The 22,182-nt window shown below is 38.3% G+C and overlaps 1 protein-coding gene across 8 annotated transcripts in view; it reads right to left on the bottom strand.

Moving 5' to 3' along the window:
• Positions 1 to 22,182, bottom strand: part of LOC109432543 (voltage-dependent L-type calcium channel subunit beta-1) — a 576,281-nt gene that overhangs the window by 495,034 nt on the left and 59,065 nt on the right. The window lies entirely within an intron of this gene.

Here is a 22,182-nt window from a genome sequence, read left to right on the forward strand (position 1 = left end):
GTCAGACTGAACAATGAAATGCTTTTATGGATGCGGTTTCGGTGGCAAACGCAATATGTAGTGGGTACTTGAGGGTGAACAATCCGATTTCGAGTGATTCTTCAGGATTATCCAACCTAATTTTATCATTCGATTTGCGATACAGTAAATACATGAAAAGGGTGTGACATTATGCGTTTTACACAGTGTAGCTTGTATATTCTGAAATCTCTGCAGATTTATGAAAAATGGCACAGTACAAGTGACATAAGTACAAGAACCTTAGCGGCAAACTCGCATATCATGCCTTGAGTATGTGTACTTGCCAACAACGATGTCGTTTCTGGACTCGATTCCGAACAAACCATTGGAGATGTTTATGTTGTCACAATTGGCTTCTTTGGCGGTGTTGAGATAATTGAATATTCTGAATCGGTATGTCAAACTGAGCCGATATCCAAATTTTCATGAATTTTGGTGCCCGGGAACCTATTTAAAAATCAATTTGAAGTTTGTAAGGGAGCGATTTGTCGAATCACCCCTCGTCGCAGTTTGTACTGGGCGGAGCTGTCAAACAGTTGCCCAGCTGTCAAAAGGTGGTTTCAAAAAATCTCTTTGATATTTATTTTAGGTACTAAAATCAAGTTCTAAAAATCTGAGAAAAATCATAATGACTCAGAAAAAGGTCCTCTTCCGTATAAAATCTAAAAATTAATACATTTTTCAAAAATTAGAACACATAATTTTCTATCATTCAAACTTTTTGTCAATTTTTATTACCCTAAATACTCTAAATCAACGATTTATAAAAATTTGTCTCCTGAGGGAATGGTCGTGGGTACCGAGTTATGTCAAATCCCATATATACTCAATCTGGTACGGTCAGACTGTTAACTGTAAACACCCTAATTTTTTTTTGAAAATTGCACCACGCGGGTGGTGATAATAATCACATTATCCATTTTATTATGCCTCTCAAGAAAAATCAGAATATGGCGATTATCTGCCTCTGGCTTCTGATATAACAGCGACAGTTACTAATCATAACAGTCATCAATTGTTTGGGGTTTAGGGTTTGACAGCAAGCACACTTATTTCACAGAGCCCTCTCTGTACCGTTCATCACAAATACATTCAAAAACATTTGTCACTTCGCGAAATCCACGTGCTTTTGCTTTTGCTGGCGTACGACCGCCGCCAGACTCTATTAAAAGATAAGCGCGACAATACATGGGAATTAAAAAAAAAATGTTTTTGACTTTAAAATAATGCTCCTTAGTCGTCGACTAACCGCTAATTATTGTGTTTATTTACCGTATGATGCTTTCAAACAAGTCAGTGCATTATGCACCTCAAAAGGCCTTCAGTTAATTGTTGGCAGTGATGTTAATGCTTACATCGCCTGGGATAGCTCAGACATTATTTTGAGAAGCTCCAACACAGATTTAGAATAACTCAACATAAGCAACTGCCCAACCAGCATGGTATCTTGTAAAATATTTGAAATAGCTTGATCTTTGCTGACCACAAGGGCAAGGATGTTTTCGATCACCCGGCAATCGTTTGACTTATTTGTCTGTAACATAGTTCAGATGCGTAATCTAAACATGTGGTGTTCAGAAAAACTTATCAAAGACGCCTATCTAATCTATTCTATTCCTAACCTATCTAACTCTAATATTTAGGGCGTAAAAGTGTTAGTACCACCTACTAATACGAAAATATCGGATTTTTCGATCGTTTAGTATGAGTAAGTGTTACCAACGCTCTCACACCGTGTACACAAGAATTAGAATATGGCATGCTTGGTGATAATTGTAGGAAAACACTAATCTAAAAATTTACCGAACACCATTTTTCATAATTAAGTGCTATAGACAAATGAGTCAAACGCCCAAGTAACACCTGCAACCAAAACAGAATTTCGCATCGTAGAAAAATGGTTGTAACTAAGTTTCTGCGTAACAATGGGTTTGTAGTAAGTTATAACTTCGTTTCGAATGTTTTATATTTTGTGTCAGAGTAGAAAAACATGTGAACCGAGTTTAGTACACATTAAAAACATTAAATTCTAGAGAACTTCGTTATAACTTGTTTATGATGGCGTGTGAAACAAAAACAAATGCTCAAGAGCGTATGGGCACTGATACATTGATGATCCAAAATCTAATTTCAAAACAACAAATACTGAGAGCGGGATTAGGCAATAGTATTAAAAAATGATGCCTATATACTCACTGTGTCTTACTAACCGTCTGCAATCATAAGAAACCAGCAACGTTCTTCCCGTCAAAGAAAATCTCAGACTCCGTACGGGGCGAGCATCACCAATATGCATTTGTATTCCTTTCCGCAGAGCAGTGCTTTCCAAATTGTGCGCCGCGGCGCCCTGGTGCGTCGCGAACCTTTCCCAGGTGCGCCGCAGGATTTTGGCTTTCGTGACGAAACAAAAAAAATCTTTATTTGTATTGCGGAACACCTTTATTTTTTTATTAGTAAAACTAGTGTCGCTCACATTTTTTTAAATCTTTTCTGACTCTTTGATTGTTCCATAGGATTTCTGGTAACCTTTTTAAACATATCAATTGCAACTACATTTTAAAATTAAGTTTTTGAAATTGTTTTTGAAATTCTTAAACTTCAGCTTAGTTTTTGATTTTACTATAACTTGTCCAAAGTTTTTAATATCAAGAACATTAGTTACGTTCTTTTCAGAATAATTACAAGATCTTCGGAACAGCTTAGCAGCATGCAGGTTTGTCGATCTGGCAGTGTGAAGAGCTAGCTTTGACCTTTTTGAACCGGGCTGTTTCATCAGTACTGCCGCAATTTCGCTGAACTCGAATAAGTTTGTTATGCTCGGTTTCATAAATGGGGTTATATAATCCAGTCCCATATGGTTAAGTTGAAATTTATGAAAATATGCTCAATCAAAGCCCACCTGGCAGGTCATTACAATCTATTCATGTGTCCCAGTTTGCCAAAATTTTCTAAAATAAATAAAAGTGTTGCTTTGCAATTTCCGAAAAAAGTTGGAGCTTGGGTCAAGTTCTGTGCACACACTTAGAAATTCTAAAATTTGCACGAGACGGAATCACAAAGAATGTAAACATTTTCAAGACTTAATCGCAAAATTGGACTCAATTTTTCGCGCATCTGGTAAGTACTGGTTGGTTGCGTTAGATGTCAACAAAACCATTTCACCAGAAACGTAGAATCAGTATCATATTTATCAGCCACCTTCTAACTCGGTGAAATAGCCGAGAGGTATAGTGTGTGCTTCTCAATCAGCAGATTGGTGTTCGAATTCATGCCAATATTTTACTATGTTATGTTTTTTTCTGTCGAATCGGTACTAGCGATTGGCAGACGGTAAGAACAAATAAGTTACATTTTGGAGTGTCCTCTTAGACGTTAATTTACATGTTTTGACCTCTAAATTTGTGTCTTTGAAGACGCTCGTATATGTCAGATCCAGGACACCCAAAATTACATGATTTTTTCTAGGTGTGCAGTCATTTTCATTCAATAAGAATTCTTCAATTATTGCAAACGCTTTAGAAATTTTGGCTGAATTGTTGAAAGTCAGCAGCTTGTTTTACCTTTACATCTGAATTTTCTTATTTTTATAACTTCTATGATGAAATCAACATGATTTTTTAAATCTTACAAATATTTAAACTATCTTTGAGAAATTAATTTAAAAAATTAGTTAGTTTTCCAAAAATTGAATTCTGAAAACATGATATTAGAGAAGTGTTTCACGATTTTGTCTTGCACAGTGAAAGATGCCCAAAATTAAAAAAAAAAACTTTGTTAAAAACTTTGGTGCGCCGCGACATTTTTAGAAATGTCAAAGGGCGCCGCGATAGCAAAAAGTTTGGGAACCTCTGCCGCAGAGGATTCCACCAAGTAAAAGTTCGGATCGGATTCACACAAAACAACCCATCCGGGTGTTAGGCAGCATGGGATTAATCGTGCGATGTTGTCGGCTGTCGGCATTCGTGGTCACCGTCACCGTCAGACTCGGTTAATTTTCCTCCCCCGCGGTACTTTCTGGATCAGGTAATGCGACTGCCGGAAAAAGTTGCTTGGGACCATGACGCCGCTGCGGCCAAACATTGTCGTGTTCCTGTATGAATCTTTTCGGGTGAACTGAGCCCGGTAAACACCAAACACTCCACGCACACTCCGTGTAACATAGCACAATTGAAAATGTAGCCACCAAACAGGCAAAACAAACATGCCAATTTTCACAGATGAGTGTTTTAAACATGTTGTTCTTGAACTAGTTTAAAACCTAACGTGAAAATTTGACGGGAAGAATGCAAACATTACACAGTGGGCAAAATCGGATCCAGAATCGAAAATATTTTCATAAAATGAATTCAATCTGATTTTTTAAAATAAGGCACATTCCTTTGAACTAGCATTAACAGTTTTTTTTATAGCATGCAGGAGGTCTCCTATTAAACGCTGCCACCCACTTTATGCCCATCGCGTTTACCAGGATGTCCTGTGATCAATTTAGTTCATTTTTTGTATGTGATGATAGTAAGCATTAACTGCACTAAAAAATCAGCTGGATTGTTAAGACAGCTGAGAAATTGCCGTGGGCCTTGAGTGAGTATGGTTGCGTTTAATAGGAAACTCGACTTTATATCATGGTACATATCACGCGGGCATTAGTGTTTGAAAAAAGTGCCCGGAAAACCGAGTGTACATTTTCAATAGAGCATGAAAAAGGGTAAACGAGCTATTTGGGAACAGCTTCATTTATTGATAATTTATAATGATTTAGCATACCCCCACTAAAGGTTCATTCAAATGTTACGTATAGGAAAATATGACAATTTCAGACTTTTTTAACATCCTAGGGTTGCTCTACACAATAATTAAAAGATAACGTTAATCTATCCATGTAAATTTTGTGATAATTAATTGCGCGCACGATTATGTGTGCATTAAATTATCGGAGTTTTATGAGCACGTTTTTGCCCACTGTGCAGTAAAATTTGCACCTTTAAAGCAATATGGCGCAAGTATCCACCACAGAATTGTTATATTTTTGGACTCAATATGACGACCACCGAAGAGCGCGTGAAAAAATCGGCTTCAGAATATAATTTCAGAGGATAAATTTTGAACCACATGTAATTCCATGTTAAACTTTCATGCAAAATTTATTTTGCAAAGTCAATTACGCTGCAAATACTAATGGAGGTAGTTGAACTCTGAGTGACAGCTGGTCAGGAGTAAAGCTTGTCATTAATATTCACAATTTTTTTTCTTAGTTATAAATAGGTGACGAGTGAACAACATTTAAAACATGATTAAGTTTTGTATAGGCTCCACCTCTTGCGCTTTTTTTCGTCGCAAAACAGTTGTAAAACAGATGATTAGTTCGAACAGCATAACATTGACTGTAGTTGTAAATAAATTGATGAAATTTGATTACGACCACTTGTGTTGCTTGGGCGATTGCCTGATGATCAAAAAATATCCTTGCACAAGGGAAGCCCCTTGGTAGAGCTCTGATTTAGCCATGCTCTGGAAACAATGTAGAAGAAGTATGAACCGACGTCGGTCAGCTCGACCAGTGGCTCCCAGATCGCAAAAAACCGACTGCATGACCCGCAAAAAAAGCTTTCCGGTCTTCTCAACGATACGGCTTGTAAAACCCTTGTACACAAGCTTCCAGTGTGGGGTGAGCCAGTTGGTTGAATGAAATCCTTGCGAAACCCAAGAAGTTGAAGACTCATCAAATGTAATGTTTAGAACTCATTGTTCACACTAGAACTAGGGTATCGCGCTACTTTGGCGGTGGCTTCTATATTCGTCTGTTTTCCACTATAACTCAGTCAATTTTGAACCAATTGACTTGAAATGTTGTACACGGGTAGATACTATACCTATCTCACTGCATTCCAAAAATTGTGTCAATTGGTTCAAATTTGACTGAGTTATAGTGGAAAACAGACTAAAATAGAAGCCACCGCCCAAGTGGCGCGATTCACTACTTTCCCAAGTAATCATAAATTCGGATAACAATGAATCCCTAGCTCGTCGCTTTGTTGTTTCTTTCTAAATACTTACTCCCTCCTCTCTACATGTACAACTCATGTATATTCATTTGTTCATAGCCATCGCTAGAATCAGAAACGGTTGAAAAGCTTTCCAACACACTTATTTCTGAAATGGCTGTTTGGTACAAGGGGGGAGACAGCTTTTGCTCTCGGGGCTGATCTTGAGTAGATTTTGAGCAACTCTGAGCAGCTCACTTTGCTCAGCACAGCGAAAGCCTTGGTGATAGCTGCACATAGCAACCAAAGTATTTATTTATTTTCGAAGTGAAAAATATTCGTACCGCCTGCAGGGTACCCCTTCAGCTAGCCCCTCAGTAGTGTTCCTTTATGTTTTTTTTTTCGTAAAAATGCGATAAAAAATATGTTTGCAAACCTATGAGCAAATGCGGCGCGCAATTTCTTCCAAGAGAAGAAAACAATCTTGCTTGTGAGCAACGTATGAAAATGCCTTCTCTGCGAAGAAATTGTACGCCGGAACTCGCCCACTGGCTGGTGTGGGAAAAAAACATACATAATGATTGACCCGACCAACGCACATAATCTTTTAAATTAACCGTATAGCGAAAGGTGTCAGAAGCTAATTTTATGATCAAAATATGTCAAAATGACTGGCATCATTATCATCGAAACAGTGTAACAACTCGGGACTATTTTCAGTAGTATGAAGACATTACGATAAAGTAAGATTGATATTAAGAGACTGTCAACCTTTCAATTCAACCAAAATTGACGGGTCGTGAATTTGGTATGGCACGTGTGGCTACTTGGATCAGCGAAAAATGTTTGAGCAAATGGGAGCAACTCTCAGTTGCTCGAGCAACAAAAGCTTGCTCTGAGCAAAGCTGTCCTCCCCCTTGGTTTGGTACTGTTTTGACGAGATTAGAACAGCAGTATCTCGGAAGTTTCGGTAATCGGTTTTACTGAGGCTCAGTAAAACAACTGTCAAAACCGTATGAAAAATGTAAACAATGTATTTTTGCTGAACGAGTCAAAATTAAGTGTGCATGGCTTTTGGCCGCTTGAAAACATTGAACGGAAGATCCAGAAATCACCGGGACTAGCAGAGAGAGTGCGCGATCTAGTTGACGCATACTTGGAAAAAGTCTACCCGAGCAAAGTTTCATAACAACCGGATAACATACTGTGTTATCTGATATCAAAAATAATTAACAAAATTTGTTCTCATTGTGGCTGAATAAGCAGGCAACATACCAAACATGATAACAACCAAGTATACCCGTGATACCGATAAAATATCTCATTATGTTATCATCAAAGGCACCCTGATAACAAGTTCTGTAAATCTATCAATTTTATCCAATTGAAAACTTATTTTGTTATCAGAAAGATTTTTGCAACGGTCATTGATAACTAACTTCCGTTGTTGTTGTCGACGATGATGCACCCATTTTGACAGATAATGGTAACATAAACTACCAAGTTGATAACACAAAATTGTAAAATGAGTTCTGGAGCGACCACTAGTTATCAGTTTGTTACTGCTCAGTTATTATACTTTGCTCGGGTACGCAGCCGCTACGAGCCACGCAGGACGATTTTGGTACAGCAGATCAAGCTCGAAGATTGTACTTGCCATTAGGACTGGTGATCAACCCGAAGAAGCCGCAAAAGCTACGCCTTATTTGGGATGTCGCCGCTCAGGTGAACAGTGGGTCATTTCCAGACCTCTTGGTACCTCTAACGAGTGTTCACTGTTCAGTGCCGATTTCGACAGCGACGAGTGACGATAATTGAAGACATCGAGGAAATGTACCACCAGTTCAAAATTATAGACCGAGACCAGAAGTCGCAAATGTTTTTGTACTGCAAAGATCCGTCAGAAGAGCCTACTATCTACGTGATGACCGTGGGGATTTATGGAGCCGCTTGTTCGCCATGCTCGGCTCAGCTTATAAAAAACCTAAATGCAAAGGAGTACGAGTACACTTACCCAGAAGCTGCTGATGCAATTGTAAAAGGTCAGTATGTCGACGATGTCTAGAAACCAGTAAGGATTCGTTTGGCAGAGGAAGTGAGATACGTCCACCTACAGGGTGGGTTTGAAATAAGGAACTTTCTATCCATCCCATTGCCCGGAAGTAATCCATGGTTTGGGAGAACGGAATACGACAGCTGATGACACATTCCAGCGTAACGGGACACCGCGAGGAACTAACTTTAGTAAACAAATGACGTCTGCAATCGAAAATAATGTTCATGACCGTATGGTTTAACAGGTTTTATAACAAGCTTATTAGATGTACTTCCTGATGCAATACTTGTTCTATGGGGTTTTGGTTCCAATTTACTTTATATAACATGTTACATTTCGTAACGGGACACCATCGTAAAAATCTTATTAAAAAAAAAAATCAAACTAGAATGCGTATATCTGCTCTGTTATTAGGTTTTGAATAATAGAGTCTTCTAGCCATTTCTTCTTTGGATTGATGTGAACAAGATTGCCGAAGTGAGTTTTACTGAGAAATGTATAGTTTAGGAAATATTCTTGATTCAGTTTTTGGAGTGTAGCGTTACGCTCGCGTGAAAACAGTGTTTTGCAAATGGTGTCCCGTTGCGGCTAAAGACATCTAGTTGTAGATCAAATGCTACGCTAGATAGAATGTTGGTGTCTTCGGCAATGTTTTTCAGACAGAGGGTAGCTGTCCGGTAGGACACAAAAACGCCTTCAAACCCGCTCTGGCCCTATGGTGGCCATCGGAATGGGCCCTGTGGAACCTGTTTCGAGGCCTTTCACGTAGCCGACCCCCGTCAACTCATTTTCAAAATGCTGGCTTTACGTCAATTTTCATCCGATTTCTTTTAAGTCGCCCTCAATTGATCATAAATTGGTGCTAGTTTATTACACTCAAGTGGCCATGCAATATCCGGAACCATTCCGGCGATATTTCGGAATGTGTTAGGCTCAGGGGGTTGCCAAAATGGATTAAAGTGATTATTTCGTGTGTTGTTCTATTTGAACCATCAATTTTCGATGAAATTTGCGAACAGTGAAACACAACGGCTATAATAAGATTTGAATAAGTTGACACATCCGGATCCCCGTGATAGGTTCCACGGGGCCTCATTGGAGACACTTCTGGTTTTCAACCTAAACATGCCGTGCGACACATCAATCTTTATGATTTCGAATGACTGAGTCAGAAACGATGGGCTTAAGTATGTATCAACTAATATGGCCACCCGGAACATATAGAACAGGTTCCACGGGGGTGTCATCGGGGACATTTCTGGTTTGCAACCGAAACATGCCGAGCGACGTATCAATCTTCATGATTTCGAAAGAATGGGACAGAAAAAAATGACTTAAGTATGCATCAACTGATATGGCCGCTCCGTAACACCTGGAACAGGTTCCGCGGGGGCCTCTCAAACACAATAACACACACGAAATAATCACTTTTAGCCATTTGGCAAAGCAGGCATCAATTGCACAAGATACTCAGGAACAGTTTTATTGTCAGCATCATCCTACTGAATTAATAACTATAAAAGCGAGGACTCTTATTTAGTAGTTCAGTCTACAATCCTGCCAAATATTTAACTTTTATATCGTTTATTTATCTAACTGGTTTTATCCATTGCAAAACACATTTTTTTATTTAATCATTTATTTGAAGGCTCATGCGCCATGGGAATAAAGGAGCATATTTCATTTGAAATAAATTTTATATTTACAAGGGGATTTTTCTTTTATTGTATGTTATTTTTGGGGTACCGTTGAACTTGCCGTTTGGTCGAGGTTTGAGAGAACAAAGTTTTTTTGAGGGGCTTTTCGTTGATATTTAGCTAACCAGTAACGATACAAACGGATTTCGAGAAGAAAAAGAAGTTGACAACCAAAACGACAAGAGGGAGGTCGCTAGACTTTCAATCAATTTAGTAATCATTGATTGTTGTCACAAAAAGTAATGCAACGCCATTTTCGTGATGCATTTTACACTTTTTTGTTTTCAATAAGAACATAAGCTTCAAAATATGCTTGTCATCATAAAAGTGAATTATACGGTGATGAATGGAGTAAAAAAGGAATGCCAACTATCACTTCGGGATCTTCAAGTTTGGAACGCTGTGTGATTCTATAAACCTTTTTCTACAGCATGGTGGTAATTCATTGGACATGTTAAAAAGGTTTTAGCATTTAAATAGTATGCTGTCACCACAAAACTTAATAAAATATCACTTTTTATACTGATCCACCAGAATACCTGCCCTTTGTTTACGTAGTTTTCGTGAAGAGCTGAGAAGTGGGCTTTGTTCCAGTAGGGGCGTTACACCAAGAAGGATAATGAAAATATATACACCCTATAATATAATTTCATCATGGTTACAGATTTTTGGCTAAATGTTTGATTAAACCAAACTTATTTATCCCACTTATGAATGTCTTTAAAATTTTCGTAACGGGACACCATATCTTCGCACCCATTGTAACGCCTAAGATAACGCGTCGATCAAGGTAATCCATATTAGTTGGAAGAAAGGTCTCCACGAGTACTAAGAGAATCCTGAAAATCATTTTTCTAAAGTTCGTAATAAATTCGTTATTACAACAAATATACTATTTTCGTAACATGACACCATTAAATTGCGGCTATTGCAAAAAGTGCTTTAAACATGTCAACACTCATTTTTATAAAAAGTATCCTTTTGATGTATAAAATATACGTTATTATACTACATTAATGAAAAATAGGTTTAATGTTTTCGAACTTTAACATGCAAGTAGGCATATTTGAAAAATATCAATGAAAAATAGCATTTTTCTTACATAAAATGCTGTTACTTCACCTAGCTATTTAAATACGCTACCAGTCAAATTTTAAGTAAAACAAATGGTTTTCCTAAGATTGAATCTACCCTTTTTCATATGCTGGAAAGCTTGGGGCGAAACAATCACTTTGAAATTTCACACCCTTGGCGTAGAAGTGCGTGGAATGTGTCTGATAAGAAGTGGAGTTCGGAGTTCGAAGCAGCGGAATCAGTGCTGGGAATTCACTGGCTGCCTCGGTCCGATGAATTAGCCTTCTCTGCGTACATGCCAGCTACAGTGAAGAATCTACTAGATGGTTCGTCCAACGAAGCCGCCAAGTGTTCAAAACCGTAATGAGCCCATACAATCCTCTTGGCTTTCTCGCAACTTACGTGATTCAAGGTAAAATGATTAGCCAAGAACTTTGGCGAAGTAGTTGCAGCTGGGATACACAGGAAGATGATCAAGTTTTCAACGACTGGAAGCGATGGGTGACTCTTCTGCCAAGGCTTAAGGTTGAAGGATTCGTCATTGACATCATTGAAAATTCAAAAGCAGTTTTCTCGTTCAAAGCTTAAATTTCCGCAATGAAAATGTATTCACTGTATTACGGACGCAGAAAGGATTACAGTGAATACATTTTAAATACAATCATTAAAGTTTTGAGCGAGAAAACTGCTTTAGAATTTTCGATGATGACATTTATGTTAATGATGAATCCTTCAACCTTAACGACAGTACAGTTTTGAGGGCGTATTTCGGAAAGGCTATACTAGAACAATGCCAGCCAATTCAGCTCCAAACGTTCGTCGATGGGAGCAGTACTGCATATGCTTGTGTAGTATACATCCGCTTCGTCAACGCTGGTCAACCGCATTGCGCGTTAGTGTGAATAAAAGCTATGAAAACTATTGGAATTTGCTTACACACTAAATGTGATGAATAAAAATTTACAACTTAAAGCTACTTTATCACACTAAAAAGAGGTGGTTTAATTCCTAACCCTAGTATGTAGCAGTGGCAACACATTGTTGACATAGTGTTATCATGAATTGATGTTGGACTATGTAAATTAATGCTCAAATTGTTTTAATTGAACATTTAATAAAAATATCCATTTTGTGATTGGTAACCTAATAGTTATTTATGTGACGAGTTGCAAAAAGTTGTTTTTTTCAGCAGGAGTCGTACATTTATCCAACGAGGCTTGCCGAGTTGGATAAATACGAAGAGTGTTGAAAAAATCGAGTTTTGCAACGAATTTCATACAAAATTTTATGCAATGGTTTTTTTCATGCAACTCAAATTAGTTGCATTATGAACATTATGCAACTATTTTCTATTATGCAACTCATGTCAGTTGCATTATGAACCGGTACGGAAAAGTTGATCATTATGATACTAAAATGAGTAGTATAAAATAGAAATTATGACACTGAATTGCATAAAATGGTTTACGAGAACAGTTGCCGTATCAATATTTCTGTCTGGTTATTCCCGTCAATCTTTCAAGCTCGTTTGGACAAAGAAAAATTGAAACAGCATACCAAAATTTCAGACAAGGTATAAAAACTAGGCAGATAATCACCCCAATTAAAATTGATAGGATCCATTTTTTAATTACCCATATTCGGTCACCGGTCAATTGTAACCGGATGGTCGTCTTCTTTCGGACCCCGAAATGGTAATTTTCCGATCAGGAGTGAAGCACATCTTTCCTCTCTGCTTTTTTACTAGATTCCGATAAGCAGCGACTGCGCCGAATGTCTCGGTTCACCAGTTAGACAAATATAAGCAACAAGGTAGGTTGATGCTGCAAGGTGAAAGCCCCTAGCGCACTGTGATCGAACAGCGAACAGCAGCACTCCGGCCAAAGACCCAGCAGCAATGGCATCGCGCGCGATCTATCCGGTTAATGCGGAGGCTGCCTCTGATGCCTGCCTGGTCCCGCAAGGAGAAATAGTTGAAGGCGGTGGCCGGCCGAGCGAGGGACGAAGGAAGACGAAAACAAAAATTATAGGAACCAGAAAAAAAAAAAGATGCCGTACATTAGATGGGCCAGATAAATGCATGAGTTTAGTTTTATATATGGGTATTAATGGTAATTTATACTAACGGGGAGGATAAAAGAAGAAATTTGAAAATTTTGTCGTCTAGTTGTGCTTTCTTCGTGCCCTCTCCCACCAGGTGGTTGAGTCGGATGGCCGGGGCCAGTATCAGGTTTAATTTTCGACGACGACTAGCATCGGAGGTTGATTTCCTCCTGCTTCCTGCGTCTTGTCCAAGCATTTGCCTACGATTGAACGTTTGATCTTTGCTTTTTTGGACTTTTATTAGTGCGCGAGTGCTTACGCAAAGTGATTGTGGAAGATGAGAGAAGACACACAGCGCACAACAACCATGCTTTTGGTCCGGCAGCATGGAGAATGTCAGAGGGAGATGACCGAAAGGAAATTTGAATAGATAAATTTATTCGATTTATTTATTGGACTTATTTTTGACTTTATGTTCAGGGACATAAATTCTTCAGTTGCATGGTGCGAGCGCGAACGGGGTATAAGTCGTTTTCTTCAGAGGGGAAAGTAAGCGAACAATTCGTTGTGTGTAGGCCAAAGTGGAGTTAGATACATTGGACACGGTACGACGGTGGTCAGCATGAGTCACATGCCGCGGCGGATGAATAATGGACCCTGTCAAGTGACCATGGGAGTGGTTCTGTAGTAGGTGCATCAGTTTTGGTTCAAGTTTTTCTAATCGTTTCTTTTTGTGCAACTACTTTGGTTGTTGTGGATGTTTTAAAAGATTTAAATTTTAAAAGATTTAAATTTTTGGACCTGGCTAGGTTAGGCATACATCTCAAACGGAATCTATTAGAGATTTTCAATATCTAGAGTGCAATTTTTTTTTTGTTGGTTATTTTCTTGCTAGCAATTTTGTATGAGAAGTTTTCACGTTTTTTTGCATACAGAGAATCGTTATAAAAAGATCCTATTATATCAACTATTTGAGGAAAAAAGAAGGAAATCAAAGATTGGGATGGAAATAAGGACAGGAAACGAAACAAGAAAAGTTATCCTGGAAGAAATAGTGCCCATAAAAGCATTGTACAACGCTAGTCTGCAGCTGCTTACCAAGAAGAGCTTAGAAGAATCAGGTTTTCGACGACAGTTTCATTAAGGGGAACTAATTCCAAAATGCCAAGTTGGGCTTAAATGGCAAAACTCATAAAATCATTCCTGAATGTGACTTGACATTACTATAAATGAATGGTATCAAGATATGTTTGTAGGAAACATCCTTCAACTAGCCAGGCCGGCTAACCCACGGAAAATTTGTTGATTTCCTTAAGGAAATTTGAATCTTCAGGTTTTTCTTGCTTGTAATTAAGGTTTTCTGGTGATTTCATTATCAGCCAAGTGTTTCCAAGGAGATTGAGAAACACATGGAGGCGCATGGTTGTTGAGGCTTTAAATAGGATATTTCCCCGAATTTCATTACCCCAAATTCCATTACTCCGAATGATTTATACACAAGCATCATCTGGAGATCCGCTCTAGGCTATTAACGGTGTATCAAGTGGTTCACCAAATTTTCAACAAAAACATTTCTTCTTTCAGCATATGTTGTTTTTTTTCTGACCTTACTACTAAGAAACTTTTTGACATTCGTACTGCTTATGTTATCATCAGATATAAATCCTTCTTTCAAATATAGGCTATTCTCTCTAGCTAGTGAATTTGTTAGCGTCCAAGCTATTGATATTTTTATCTGACATTTTTCCATAGGCTGTTCTTTCAAGTTATACCGTTATATGGAAGAGTGCCATGACCACATTAGTTATTTTTTTCGGCCATATCATCCGAAACCAATAGTTCAATAGTGATTTTTTTTCTGGCTATTGCTTGTTCTTTCAATCATATTGGTCTGAGATTTTTTTTTTTTTCAAAGGGCCACTCTAGTGAAAACTAAACTCTTACAACAGGCAATTTAAACTTTTTCAACAGCTTGACACTAGTTTTATTTAATCAAACAATCAAAAGAAATAAACAATTTTACGTGTTAACCCGGGAACGGTCGCACCGAAAAAAATACACGCATGTGGCACACAGCGTGAGTGCGGTGTCGCTGCAGGTAGTCAAAGAGACGACTGCTCGAGAATTAACAAATATGATTTTCAGTTATTTCAATTTTTATTTTCATTTTTAGTTATATGCTATGTATGGCGGCTCACGCTCGTGCACTTTCACGGATCCCAGGATGACTAGATGGACAAAAATCATAGCAAATATTATAATAAATCAGTTACGAAATTATGTTTTAGGTAATTACAAATGCTGTTATATACCTGTTTGAATAAATAATACAAGTTTTGTTATAGTTGTGCTTCTAAAATAATAACAAATTTTGTTACAATTTTGTTATGGTCATTCATATAAAAGAATCCTTACAACAAAATTATATCAAATCATGTTATTTCTAACAACGGTTGTTATAACTTTGTTATTATCTTGTTAGGTGCTTCTGGTCGGGTAGTGTCTCGAAACTGGTTCTGGGTGTCCCACGGGAAGTGGTTAAATGCTAAAGTGATCTATACCCATGCATGAGATAAATCAAATCGTAGTTTTTAACTAACCATATGAACTATAGCAATAAAATAGTCTCAGACTATATTTGGGAGACCTGGTAGTGCTCCGGAACCTATTCCGGTACCGCATCGAAAGTAACCAAATATACCATGCGACACATCACATTTCGGCTTTTTTAATAACCTGAGGAACGGTTAACTAGAAAATAAGCTCATACCACATTAGAGACTACCAGTAGGGTTGCACAACCGGTGTTTGGTGCTTCGCCAGAACTACGAAAGTGAATAAAATCAATGCAACCGATAAAAATGTGTGACAGAACAAAATCTTGACAAATAAAACCCGCATACAAACAGACGTCTTACTATACTCACTACCTATCGTTCTTGTTTTCAACTGTCATTAAAATATAGCCTCAAATTTGCAGAAAAACTTTGTCGAAGACCGCAAAGCGATCTGTTACACAATCAAAAGTTATATCTTAGCTTGTTAGTACCGTCTTGATATTGATCAGTCTCCAGTGCTAGTGAAGGTGAATTATTATTTTAACGATTTTCTGAGCGCAAGAGCTGATTTTGTGAATGTGTATATTTTCTTTAGCGATTTCTCTAGGAATCTCAATAGGGACTCCTCCAGTAGTTTCAGGCATTTTCATAGAAATTCATTAAAACATTTCTCCTGGAATTCCTTTAGGAATTTCTCTTCAAATTCCAGGATTCCTCTTGGAATTCCTTGAGGAATTTCTCCAGCAATTCCTTCAGGGATTCCTTCAGGAACTCTTTCCGGAAATTCTACAGATTTTTTTTACGGATTTCTCCTTGAATACCTTGAAGCATTTCTTCTGGAATTTCTTGAGGGATTTCTAAAGTAACTTCTTTAGTGATTCCTCCAGGAACTCGTTCAGAGATTTATAAAGAGATTCTTCCAGGGATTTCTCCAGGAGCTCTCCAGAGGTTCCTACATGAATTTCTAGATTTTTGTGTAACGACTGTTTGTAGTAGTTTACTATTTCGGATTTCGGCTTAGGCAGTCTTTGGTTCTAGCGTTGATTGTTTCTTATCTTCGCCGACGTTTCGGTCCTCGGATCGGACCTTCTTCAGGGCCTATTTGTATTGAATATATTGGTCTATAAGTATGAACAATTAACATTTAAACAATTTACACAATTTAAAACTTACTCGATAATAATCAACTGGTCAATTTATAAAAACTTTTGATTTTTGGGACGTCTGGTCTTATGGTGGCCTATATCATATAAAGTAGTCAGTATTGGCGGTTGGGTTTATGGGGATAATTTTTAACTTACGCATATCATATATGGTTATTGGTTTGGATCGTGGTCAAGTGGTTTTATATGACAGTTATCGCACTAAAGTCGAACTAAAATAAGGTTTGGTCACTGGATTTAGCAAGAGATCTTGGGGGTTGGCTGAACACTATCACAACTAATGCATGAACTGTTCTAATGTATTTTGAATGAACTAATGATTTAGTGTTACGATGGACTGTGAGAGTCTCTCATCCATTTTGTGTGTTGCATATAATATTTGTGTATGACCTATTCAAATTTTCTATATCAGTGCATCGGTTTACAGTGTAAAGGATTGTGGCAATATAGCACATTTCTAAGATTGGGAGAGTAGATTTTTCAAGTGTGTGGTCCAACATTTTTGGATTTTGTAGATCAAAGCGGTGGTGGTGTTCGATGCAGTGATCCATGAGAGCCGTTCTCCCTTTAAGTTGTTGGATTTCGTTGTCGTCGTATAGGCAGCCTTGGTTCAGTTGGTGTTTTTAGCGTCTAGTTGAGGCATGGTATCTTGTACACGACGTTGTATTTTAGTAGTGGTTGAAATTTTCCCCAGCATTCTTTGTGATATTTTTCCCAGAAATCCTTGAAGGTTTTCTTCCATATTTAACCAGAAATTCCTTCAGCGACTTCTACGAGGATTCTTCCTTTAATATATTTTTTGAATTCCTCCAGAAATTGGTTCAGGAATTTTCCTGGAAATCTTTGAGCATTTTGCTTGTAATTGCTGGCGAAATTTCTCCATTCACCAGGAACTCGAAGATTTTTTTCTCAAATTTCTTTAGGGATTTCTGAAGTCCTTCATGCTTTTCTGAAGGATCCCTGATTCCATCAGAGACTTCTCCAGAAACATCTTTAGAAATTTCCCTCAGGGATTTTTCCAAGAACTCTTCAGGGATTCCTGCAGGAATTGCTCCAAAAAAATCTTTGTGGGGTTTTTCCTTTAATTTCTTGAGAAATTTCTTTGCAAAATCTCAGGACACGTGATGAATCCAGGAATTATTTAAAGGATTTCTCTAGGAATTTCTATAGGATTTTCTTCAAGATTTTTTTCTGGAAGTCTTTGAAGGATTTATCCTTCGATGATTCCTCCAGGAATTCACTCAGAGATTTGTTCTTGAATTCCTTCAGGGATTACTCCAAGAACTCCTTAGTTAATTTCTATAGGAACTTATTGAGGGTCTCCACCTAGAACTCTTCGGCGATTCCTCCAGGAACTCCTGTAAGGAATTTTCCAAGAAATCCTTCAGGCATTTCGGTATGAGTTCTTATGAGTATTTTGCCTGGAGTTTCTTTAGGGATTTTTTATGCATAATTTCTTGAAAGATTCTTCCGGTAACTTCTTCTAGCCAATTCATCCAGGAATGTATTTAGCGATTCATTCCAAAAATCCTTCAGATATTCCTCTAGAAGTTATGTCGGGAATTTTTGAAAAGTATTCAAGGGTTCTAAGAAGCTTTGGAGATTCATCCAGGATTTTTTCTAGAATTCATCGAGGAATTCCTTTAGATACTCATCCAGAATGTTTATATTGGTGTTCTCCAGGATTTTTTTTTCAAGGGATTCTTCCAGGAACTTCTGCAAGAATTTCTCTGACATTTTGTTCAGAGATATCTCCAGGAATTTCTGCATGATTTCCTTCAGAGATTGCTCCTGCAATTCTTTGAGGAATTTCCCTTGGAGTTGCTTGTGAGTTTTTCTGGAGTTACTTGAAGGATTCCTCACGGTATTTAACCAGGAATTCTTTCAGAGATTTTTCCAGGAATTTCTGCTTGAATTCTTTGTAGGATTTTTCCTTGAATACCTTCTTAGGGATTTCTTCATAAACCATTTCGGGGATGCCTGCAGGAACTTCCTCGGTGAATTCTGCAGGAATTCTTTAAGCAATTTTGCGGGGATTCCTCCGTCACTTTTTTTCAGGTTTTTTTTTCAAGAACTTTTTGAGGAATTTATCCTGGGATTATTGAAGAGATTTCTTAAGGAATATCTTCTCAAATTCCTCCAAAGATTTCTCAAAGAACTCTTTCAGGGATGTCTCTTCTCCAGGAATTCCTTCGTGGATTTCTGCAGGAGCTCCTTAAGTGACTCCGTTTGAGATTCTTTAAGGAATTTCTAGAGGGACTTTTCAAGGAATTCCTTTAATTTCTTGAGGGTTTCCTCACGGAGCGTCTTTATCCCTTCAGCGCGCGCGCTGTTGTAAAAAGTACAACACTAGCAAAACACCTCGCTTTTCATACATAGCGCGAGCGCGGTGCAGTTTCGGTTGCTTGATGGCGCGCGTCCTGGAAGGTTAAGAGTTTCTATAAGGATCCATCAGAAAGTACTTCAAGGATATCTCCAGGAATTTCTTCTTGGAATCCTTCAGAGATTTTTCCTGGAATTCGTAGAGAGATTGTCCCTAATGTTGCTGGAGAAGAATTTTCTGCTGTAATTTCTGGAGACATTTTTTCAGGAACTGTTTCATAGACTCTTTCGGAAATTCTCCGGGGATTCCTCCTGGTGTTTTTTTAGAGATTGCTGCTAAAATAGCTGGAGAGATTTTACCAGGAATTTCTTCAAAGACTCCTCCAGAGATTTCTTCAAGAGTTTCTTCATGAATTCGTCCAGGAAGGTTTTCATGAATTTCTCCAGGAATCCCTCTAGAAAATTCGTCAAGGGTTTCTCTTATAGTTCATTGAAGAATTTCTCTAGATAATTTTAGGCATTCCTCCATGAATTCCTTCAGGGATTTTCCCTGGTTTTCATAAGAAATTTCTCCTGAAATTGCTGGAGAGATTTTTTTCTGCAACTCCTGCAAGGCCTACTTCTGCAAATTCTTTCAGAGAATCCTCTTTCAGTGATTTCCCCTGAAGTTTCATCTTGAAATTCATCAGCAATTTTCTCATGAACTCATACAGGTATTCTTCCAGGAATTTCTTTATAGAATCTATCAGAGGTTATTTCTGGCGTTCATTCAAGGATTCCTCTCGATGTTTCTTCTGAGATTCTAACGGAACGCAGAAGTTCCTTCTGTGATTCCTCCTGGCACAGAGAACAGTCATATAGGCTGCAACAAATGCCATTAACAAAGTTGTGTAAGGATTTGAATGCTATACTTGAGTAGGGATGCAAACCAATAAACATTGGAAACAACAGCGCGTCGCATAACATCAAATAGCCACAGTTAGAGGTGTATTGAAACACTTCAAGTGGTGAATTACATCAGTATGAGTAACTTGCCGATAAAATGTTCCCTTACACAGAATTCATATTGGACTTCGATGTCTGTCCTCTGTGCTGCAGGAGTTCCTTATGAATTCTCATGATTTTTTTTTTCACAAATTCCTCCAGAAATTTTCCAGGAACTTCACCATCTCCCAGGGGTTCCTTCAGGAGTTCCTCCAGGAACATTTTCAGGGCTTCTACCAACTTCATCGGGATTTACAACGAGATTTATTTGGGGATTCTCGGGTCAGCCCAGCTTGCCTGTAGCATGCGGTCTAGGAACGATCCATCTCCTTTGCAATGCGCAGAAACATACTCCGGAGTGTCGTTTGTAAACACAGTGAAATAACTCAAAAATGTCTCAGCTTTTCAGAGTAGGTTGTGAATATCGTGCAAAATATTGTTATTTCTGCCGAAATCAATATAACCGCCATCAGTTTCCATAAGTAAAAATACTCCATCTATACTCCATCTTTCTTTTTGAAAAGAACATTTCGTATATAGGAGGTGATAGATGAAAAAAACTGAAAAAAAGCCAATAATTGACAAAATTCAAGAAGTCTTTATAGTGGAGCGGACCTGGTGTGGTGGTTAGAGCGCATGGCTTTCACGCCGAGGACCTGGGATCGAATCCCATTCCCAACATCTCGCAAAATGTGAGTTCCTCCTTCGGAAGGAAAGTAAGGCGTGGGTCCTGAGATGAACTAGCCTAGGGCTAAAAAAAGAAGTCTTTAATAATTGTTTGACTTCAACTAGTGGTTGGTCTTCTTATTTAGGCAAACATATTTTGTTTTCTTGTCCTTTTGAGAAGGACTTTCATGACATTTTTACAAATTATAATAGACAATTATGCTGCAATTAGAATTCATACCTTGCCCGTCTCGAATATTGATAATTTTGATTGAAGTATTTAACTCATAGTTTCCCAACCTTCATTTCGCGACCCCCCAATTGCTTGCAGGCACGCTGGGATTGATCTACGAAAAGTGGGTTGACATCAGACTGGGGGTCGCGAGAGCCAATGTTGGGAACCGGTGAACTTTTCATAACATTCAACTTAACTAAATGCTTGGAAATTGCACCTTTGTCTCCTTTTTCATCCCGCTCTTTCTCGTGTTAATCGCAAAGAATGAGCGAGAAAAAAGAAAAAGTTGGCTCTGCGAAATGTTTAACATCGTAAAACCATAAAAAGCTAATGAACCATCCAACGAAACCAGAAATACAATATCGCACAATTATTTTGGTTTCGGTTCGAGGTGACCCTTTCTGTGAGGGGATGTAAGAAACTTTCGGACGAAGAGTTCGTCTGTCTCATTCAGCAACACCTCTTCCCGAAAAACTAATCACTAACAAACCTCCTGGCTACTATTTCGAACCAGCAGGATAGGAACTACATGGCTCGATTCAAACAGTACGGTGAAATTTCCCGAATAAAATGCCTCATTCAATTACAGTACGTTGAACTGTTGTGAAATTCACAGTATTTTATGTTTAAAACCAATATGATAAATAATGGTTTGTTTATTTTCTGAATACAGATTGTCATGAGAATAAAAGTCGACATTATAAAAATCACACATATATATGATTATTGTTGTCGGGTTTGAACGATGCTCATGTTGCTCCCTCGCCTAATTTGAAGCCGGTGTCGTTTACAAGTGGCCCGCTCCGTTCATTTTAGTAGTTCAATTTATTCAAATATTTCAACAAATCCGGCTTTCCTCCTCAATCTCTTCTATCATCCAACCTTCTGCTGGATGCTGCCCGAAAACATCTCACGCCAAGAAAGAGACGACCAGAACAAAGCAAAGTAAATAGGAAATTTATAATACGAATTTATTTATTGATAGAAATATTTTGATAAAAAAAAGAAGTCTCCAACAACTCGCGCTCTAGCCTAGGTGAGGGACCTCTTCTGGGATACCTAAATTGAGTGTGTCTTCTTTCGTGGTCGTTCTTCGGTCCGGGCTATCGATACCCCTTTGCTTCGAGTCGTTAGTCTAGAGCGTCGCTGCTGGTGCTTTTGGGTAAAAACTTTTTGGTTTGAAATTTTATTGCTTTATGGCTTTAATTTATCGAACACTACCCCGCATTTTGCTGCTCGGCCGGGGACGGGCTTTTGGGTTCTGCTGGTCCAGCGGAAAATAAAAGACGCAAATGATAATAAGTGAGATGCTTGTTGGGGGGACACGTCTGGGGAAGAAAGGGAGAGGTCCAGGCTCTCAGTATCATCATCACACACGTATG

The sequence above is a fragment of the Aedes albopictus genome, chromosome 2 (assembly GCF_035046485.1).
Source record: "Aedes albopictus strain Foshan chromosome 2, AalbF5, whole genome shotgun sequence".
In the NCBI taxonomy this organism is placed as follows: domain Eukaryota; kingdom Metazoa; phylum Arthropoda; class Insecta; order Diptera; family Culicidae; genus Aedes; species Aedes albopictus.